General features: G+C 47.7%; 2 non-coding genes across 2 annotated transcripts; both read right to left on the reverse strand.

Annotated features, from left to right (window-relative positions):
• Positions 1-1,704: 1,704 nt before the first annotated feature.
• Positions 1,705-1,859, reverse strand: LOC143305074 (5.8S ribosomal RNA). The gene has a single exon (XR_013061748.1). It is a non-coding gene; the product is annotated as a 5.8S ribosomal RNA (ribosomal RNA).
• Positions 1,860-4,640: 2,781 nt separating this feature from the next.
• Positions 4,641-6,563, reverse strand: LOC143305059 (small subunit ribosomal RNA). The gene has a single exon (XR_013061738.1). It is a non-coding gene; the product is annotated as a small subunit ribosomal RNA (ribosomal RNA).
• Positions 6,564-8,333: the final 1,770 nt, after the last annotated feature.

An 8,333-nucleotide genomic window follows, 5' to 3' on the forward strand; every position in this document is an offset into this window, starting at 1 on the left:
TACGAGCGTTTTATGCATCTCGCCAAAGTGCCAAACTTCGTTCGTCGTATCATGTTCGAGCTAAGACTCACGCAAGACATCCGTGTAACGATCGTCCGGTTTTTAACGTCCGTCCTCTTTTTCTCCTACAGCCGTTTCTCTTCTCTCGACGATTCCAGCGGTTCCCGGTACGGGAACTCACGCAAGTGAAAAAGCGAGCGAGACGTACCGTCGGGTGTGTGTGTTCGGGGACTGGACGACCGGCGCGACGTTAGGATGCGCGGTCCAGCGATAGACGACGAAGAGGCATGGGATGACCAACACTCTCTTTTCTCTATTCTCGAAGCACCGAATTGCCATAAAAAAAAAATCACACGCGCGCACGACATAGTCGTACTCGCGTGTATACCTCGTCTCTCTCAAAGTTTTTTCTCGAGCCTCGCCAAAGGGGATCGTCTTCTTCCTCGTCTACGATCTCTCCGACGACGACCGTACGAACAACTTCGTAACGGACTCACATGCGCATCTTCCTCGGGTACAGAAACGCTGCGCAAAACACCTCGAGCTTGTAGTACAGCGGCACCCGTGTATAGCCGATCTTAGACACACGCTAGTTCGCACACGCATTACAAATATGTAAGATTTCCGACGAACGTGGCTTTGGGGGGCCAGGCGCGCGGGCAGTGAGATACACGACGACGGGGAAAATTCGTCCCGATACGAGTACGTGTACTCTCCGATCTCCGCGCGACGCTGGGGATCATACCTCCCTAAGTCGTCAGAGCGTTCGAAGAAATCTCGCGCGTGCGTTCCCGGATCTACGGCTGATACTTTCGGAGCTTGTAAAAAAGCACAGAGCGTGTAAAACGCAACGACGACCCATCGATGCGACGGTCCTCGTTGTTGTCAGTCGCTTTCGCGAAGAGACGGAGTGGGCATTCGATCCCTGGGGCTGTACGAGAGTCTTGAGAAAAGACGGTAGATTATGGCAAAGTTTCGCACGCCATCGAGTTTAGGTTTTTGGTTCTCTCTTCTCTCCTCTCTCGACCGAGTTCCCATATTTGCTTTCTCTCTCAGTCTCGCCAAATATAATATTCGTTTAAGACGACGTCGGGGGCGCGGACCTTCGTGCGTCGAACACCGGCAAACGTAGCATATATCGCCTGATATGAAAAAAAAATCGGTCACGAGGAGAACACTACGAGTATATACGTTCGATAACCGATACACGAAGCGGTGCATAAGCGGGCGGTCGCCCTCGTAAGGACGACTCACGACGCCGCGAGCACTCACGCAGGTCCGTGACGGTTCTCTCCGCTCTTATTCGTATCCCTTCGTATACCTTCGTCCGACTCGGAAACGTTCTCTTACAGTTTTTAAGAAGAACGACGGCGGGTTGTCAAGGCAAGAAGGGACAGAGAGAGACAGAGGTAGAGTTTCGTAGTCTCCCGTGAACACGATAGATTATATATCGAGCATGCGTACGACTTGCACGGTCTCTGCACGACCGCGACGAACGCCGACGAGCGTCCAACAATCGCTCGTACGTCGCGTATGTTCTCTCCGCCCGCTCTTATTCGTATCCTCGTTCTTGTACCTTCGTCCGACTCTGAAACGTTCTCTTATATAAAGAACGACGGCGGGTTGTTAAGGCAAGAAGGGACAGAGAGAGACAGATACGGAGAGTAACGATACGCAACGCAAGCAGTCTTAGGTTTACGTGAGCAACCCTCAGCCAGGCGTGGTCCAGGAATTGTATCCGTGGACCGCAATGTGCGTTCGAAATGTCGATGTTCATGTGTCCTGCAGTTCACACGTTGACGCGCAATTAGCTGCGTTCTTCATCGACCCACGAGCCAAGTGATCCACCGTTCAGGGTAATCTTTTATAAATTTTGCAACAGTTCAATACTCAAATGTACTCTTCTCGGTTCTAGCGAAGCCGAGTTCCGTCACGTTCGACCAACGGGAATCGAACGCGCAGAAGTCGCCATAGGATTGACGACACAAAAACGTTCGAAAAAAAAGAAACCGACGAACGCGCGAAGATACGCGCGTTCGCCGGCCGGGCGTAAAGTACATTATGATATATAACAACCATCGAGATCGAAGCTCCGTTCGTCAGGAAACGACGGGGATATATACACCCGATTCTGAATCCTCTGTACAGCACACGATCTCGCGAACGAGTAAGGACGGTGGCTAGCCCATGTTTTATATGTGTTTGATTCTACTCTCTCGTCCAATTATTCAAGAAACAGCGCGCGTGCATCTCTCCATCGTTCGGGTGATAGTAAAGATTCGATGGGATTTGCGCGGCCGTCCGCCTCGAGCGGTCTTTCGTCCCAATATCCAGAAGCAGAGTTTGAAAAACTCTAGCGACGGCACGGGTGTCCGACTCACGACATCGAGGTTTCGAAGCCGGCGATCCCCTCCGAACGGATGGCGACCACGCGACGACTGAAAGCATGAAAAATCGACGAAAGATAGAACACATCTCCGTTCGGGTGATGTTTTTTTTTAAAAAAAAAAACAAAAATTCGATGGTACTCGCAGCCATCGTCCTCGCGCGGTCTTTCGTCCCAACATCCAGAAGCAGAGTTTGAAAAGCTCTAGCGACGGCACGGGTGTCCGACTCACGACAACGAGGATAGACAGCCGGTTCCCTCCGAACGGGTTATGCGACGACGATAAACTCGATGAAACTTTAGTCTCGTTCAGGTAGTGTGTGTGTCTTGTAAATCAAAAATTCGATGGGACTCTCATCCATCGTCCTCGCGCGGTCTTTCGTCCCAACATCCAGAAGCAGAGTTTGAAAAACTCTAGCGACGGCACGGGTGTCCGACTCACGACAACGAGGATAGACAGCCGGTCCCCTCTGAACGGTATATTATATATATGCGATGATAGACGACAAACTGGATGAAACTAAGTCTCGTTCAGGTAGTGTGTACATCAAAAATTCGATGGAACTCGCATCCGTCGTCCTCGCGCGGTCTTTCGTCCCAATATCCAGAAGCAGAGTTTGAAAAACTCTAGCGACGGCACGGGTGTCCGACTCACGACAACGAGGAAAGACAGCCGGTCCCCTCTGAACGGTATATTATATGAAACTTTAAGTCTCGTTCAGGTAGTGTGTACATCAAAAATTCGATGGAACTCGAATCCGTCGTCCTCGCGCGGTCTTTCGTCCCAATATCCAGAAGCAGAGTTTGAAAAACTCTAGCGACGGCACGGGTGTCCGACTCACGACAACGAGGATAGACAGCCGGTCCCCTCTGAACGGTATATAATATACATTATGCGACGGTAGACGATCAACTAGACGAAACTTTAGTCTCGTTCAGGTGGTGTAAAAAAATTCGATGGGATACGCACGCACGGCTGTCGTCGTCCTCGAGCGGTCTTTCGTCCCAATATCCAGAAGCAGAGTTTGAAAAACTCTAGCGACGGCACGGGTGTCCGACTCACGACATCGAGGCTTCGAAGCCGGCGGCATTCCCCTCTGAACGAACTTCGGCTACACTAGTTACGAATCGTTGCTACACATCGTCTTCATCGTCGTCGTCGTCGTCGACATCGACATCGACATCGACATCGACATCGACATCGTATCATCATCATCATCGGTCATCGTCGCATAGCGGGCCAACATCCACGCGATGCGTCTTCGTTCTAGGTTACCCGATCCACGAGTATGTTACACGTGGTTTCGTTATTTCGAACGAAACGACACACGAAGAGCACACGCCCTGTGGGTAGGAAGCACGTTTCGAGAACGACGAGAGTTTCGATGAAAGAGACGAGAGAAGTCGACGCAGAAGGTATCCATGGATCTTCGAAGAGAACCTTCGAAGATGTATATCGGTATCCTTTCGCTCTGCGCGACTCGCTACAAGTTCTTTCGCTCTCGTCGACTCGTTCTAGACGCTTCGTTCGATCCCAAAGAGGAGTCTTCGATATGTCCCGTTGCTAGGAGGAGAACAAACGCAACACAGACCACGAAACATAGAAGAGAATAGGCGAGCATGATCTCTCCGACACGAGGCACTTTAGAGATTTTCTTATTAGTTTGCATGGACTTTTATATTCGTTCGTACGGTTTCCACGATGCAAATACGAAATACGAGATCGTGACGGCGGGTCTTTCTGTGTACGGCCTCTCGCAGGCGCCACGACTGCATTTCTCTTTACACGTGGTTTCCATCGTAATTTTTTTCGTTTGATATCGAGCCTTAACTTTTGTTGGCTCTTTCGAAGCTAGAGTTCCCTTTTATTAGAATTTCATATATATATATGTTTTATTCGGAGACGGCGGGTCTTTCTGTTTACGACCTCACGCAGGCGCCTCGAATAAGTTTCATTCGCATTTCGTTTTTATACTTATACATATCTCTTCATCCCGATGATCGAGAGAGAGTGCCACCTTCTCTTCGTATAATTCCGTAGCTGGAGGGTCGTCTCCTCCTTAAGAATATTACTATTCGTGCCAACGGAGGTTGCCAAGCTCCCTGGCGTTTTCGTTTGTTAAAGTATATAGCTTGTTAATACGTCGTATATACTTTCGTCGATACAGGAGGAGTACAGCTCCTTACCGACCATTGATATATATTTCATAGTTTTTATATGTGTTCAAGTCAAATTCTTTTGGTATCGTATCGTTAATGATCCTTCCGCAGGTTCACCTACGGAAACCTTGTTACGACTTTTACTTCCTCTAAATGATCAAGTTTGGTCATCTTCCCGGTAACATCGGCAATGCTTATCACATTGGCCGCGCACCAGTCCGAAGACCTCACTAAATCATTCAATCGGTAGTAGCGACGGGCGGTGTGTACAAAGGGCAGGGACGTAATCAACGCGAGCTTATGACTCGCGCTTACTGGGAATTCCTCGTTCATGGGGAATAATTGCAAGCCCCAATCCCTAGCACGAAGGAGGTTCAGCGGGTTACCCGGGCCTTTCGGCCAGGGAAAACACGCTGATTCCTTCAGTGTAGCGCGCGTGCGGCCCAGAACATCTAAGGGCATCACAGACCTGTTATTGCTCAATCTCGTGCGGCTAGAAGCCGCCTGTTCCTCTAAGAAGATTTGTTTGTACGTTGGTAGTAAAAACCCACCGACCGAAGCCGGGGGCCTTCGAGATACCATAAGTTACGTCTATTTAGCAGGCTAGAGTCTCGTTCGTTATCGGAATTAACCAGACAAATCGCTCCACCAACTAAGAACGGCCATGCACCACCACCCACCGAATCAAGAAAGAGCTATCAATCTGTCAATCCTTCCGGTGTCCGGGCCTGGTGAGGTTTCCCGTGTTGAGTCAAATTAAGCCGCAGGCTCCACTCCTGGTGGTGCCCTTCCGTCAATTCCTTTAAGTTTCAGCTTTGCAACCATACTTCCCCCGGAACCCAAAAGCTTTGGTTTCCCGGAAGCTGCCCGCCGAGTCATCGGAGGAACTTCGGCGGATCGCTGGCTGGCATCGTTTATGGTTAGAACTAGGGCGGTATCTGATCGCCTTCGAACCTCTAACTTTCGTTCTTGATTAATGAAAACATTTTTGGCAAATGCTTTCGCTTCTGTCCGTCTTGCGACGATCCAAGAATTTCACCTCTAACGTCGCAATACGAATGCCCCCATCTGTCCCTATTAATCATTACCTCGGGGCTCCGAAAACCAACAAAATAGAACCGAGGTCCTATTCCATTATTCCATGCACACAGTATTCAGGCGAAGGTAGCCTGCTTTAAGCACTCTAATTTGTTCAAAGTAAACGTATCGGCCCACCTCGACACTCAGTGAAGAGCACCGCGATGGGATATTAGTTGGACCGCCCGCGAGGAGCTAAGCCCACCGATAGGACGTACCACATAATGCCAGTTAAACACCGCGAGCGGTGAACCGACACTGTGACACACAGATTCAACTACGAGCTTTTTAACCGCAACAACTTTAATATACGCTATTGGAGCTGGAATTACCGCGGCTGCTGGCACCAGACTTGCCCTCCAATTGGTCCTCGTTAAAGGATTTAAAGTGTACTCATTCCGATTACGGGGCCTCGGATGAGTCCCGTATCGTTATTTTTCGTCACTACCTCCCCGTGCCGGGAGTGGGTAATTTGCGCGCCTGCTGCCTTCCTTGGATGTGGTAGCTGTTTCTCAGGCTCCCTCTCCGGAATCGAACCCTGATTCCCCGTTACCCGTTACAACCATGGTAGGCGCAGAACCTACCATCGACAGTTGATAAGGCAGACATTTGAAAGATGCGTCGCCGGTGCTAGACGACCATGCGATCAGCACAAAGTTATTCAGAGTCACCAAAACAAACGATGGACGGACAGACGAGCCATCCGCCACCGATTGGTTTTGATCTAATAAAAGCATTCCTACCATCTCTGGTCGGAATCTGTTTGCATGTATTAGCTCTAGAATTACCACAGTTATCCAAGTAAATGTAGGTATGATCTAAGAAACCATAACTGATTTAATGAGCCATTCGCGGTTTCACCTTAATGCGGCATGTACTGAGACATGCATGGCTTAATCTTTGAGACAAGCATATGACTACTGGCAGGATCAACCAGGGATCTTATTCGTATAACAATTCTTATAAATTTCGTTTAAGTTCTCTTCGTGTCGTAGGTGGGACGTAAGCACCGTACGACGAGACTTTTCGTTCTTAAGATAGATATATTATAAAATATATCTCTTAGCGACGTTCGAGATACACCCATAGTTCAGTAATAATCTTCGAACGCCGCTCGCAGCCACTTTGTAATTCTCAACTTCTCCTCTCTCTCTCTCATAGTATTATATAAAATGTTTAAGAATCATACTTCTAAAGGAACATTCTATAATGCTGTCTTCGTGTAAAAAGACTTATATCTCTCCTCCTCTCTCAACTCTTAGAATATCTTAGCGGTAAAGCACGTATACACACCTCACGCTGAACGAACAAGCGCGTATCCCAGTGCGTCGCGCTGGACATACCGTAAGAATATTCTTCCTTTTCGGTAGAACATTCTCGGTAGAAGACATACTACGCAAAGATAGTACGCTCTACCGGCCCGTCGAATACTTCTGCGAAAGCAGAAGTTGTTATAGAAAGCAGACGGTTATAATCCCTTGAGTGAATCGATACTCAGTTAGTACAAGCACACACGCATCTAACAACTTTTGTTAGAATACGTACACACAGGTCACCAGCTTCCCGACTCAGGGGAACCTTGCCACGATATTTGGTCATTACGTCCAGGACAGCGACCCGCGGCGCAGCAGTGTAGAGAAAAAACCAGTACGAGAACGGAGGAACAGTCGAGAAATAGCGTAAAATACACTAAGACTCGAGGAGCGGTGACTGAATTCTCAACCGAGGCCGTAGAATAGCCACGCGCTCAACGCTGCTCCGACCGAACCGTCCGGCTCGACGTCTCTCTTATAGATACGAAAGCGCCAGCCGGAAGGCCGGCGCCGGCCGGGCTAGCGGCCGCGCGCTTACGGTGCAAAACCTCCGTAGCAACGTACCGTTCGGAAGGGACGCTGGAACTTAGTCTCGCGAACGCTCGATCACTACTACACAAAGCCAATATCCAACCATCGAAATACATTACCAGACGTTTTATTAACATAATAAAAATGCATTTTTACCAAAAAATTAATTTTTTTTTTCACCGAAAAATTGCATCAGTAAACATACTCTTTTATCGAATACGGAAAACAAACAAGTTTATAATCAATTACAATACGTTAAAATAAGTAGAAATATGCAAAAAAATATATACCTTGTAACGTTAATTAACGAAAAAATTAGAAAAATATCCCAGTCGTGTCAGTTCGGCGAACGCTAATTTTTTGAAAAAATCGATCAAAATGTTTAATCCCGACGTATTTAATAGAGATATAACGATTCCCGTAAAACAATTTATACCTTATAACGCTTTTTAACGAATAAACTCGAAAAAACTTTTTCGCACTCGGAATTTTTCTAAGTCCCAACGTACCGGCTCGGAATTTTTCTATGTTCCAACGACCGGTCGTGTCGGTCCGAACGTTTTTATATCCGTCTGCCGACGATATAAACGCTTAATCCCGACGTATTTTATCGAGTTATAACGATTTATGTAAAAATATTCGTACCTCGTAACGCTTTTTAACGAATTAACTCGAAAAGAGTGTTCGGTCCGAAAATTTTCCAAGTTCGAACGACCGGCCGCATAGGTCCGTTTTTAAAAATCGTTCTCGGACGGAAATAAACCATTAATCCCGACGTATTTTGTCGTGTTACGTCGATTTATGCAAAAAAATTCATACCTTGTAACGCTTTTAACCGAGTAAACTCGAAAAAACTTTTTCGCACT

Source organism: Bombus vancouverensis, unplaced genomic scaffold, assembly GCF_051014615.1.
Source record: "Bombus vancouverensis nearcticus unplaced genomic scaffold, iyBomVanc1_principal scaffold0078, whole genome shotgun sequence".
Lineage (NCBI taxonomy): Eukaryota > Metazoa > Arthropoda > Insecta > Hymenoptera > Apidae > Bombus > Bombus vancouverensis.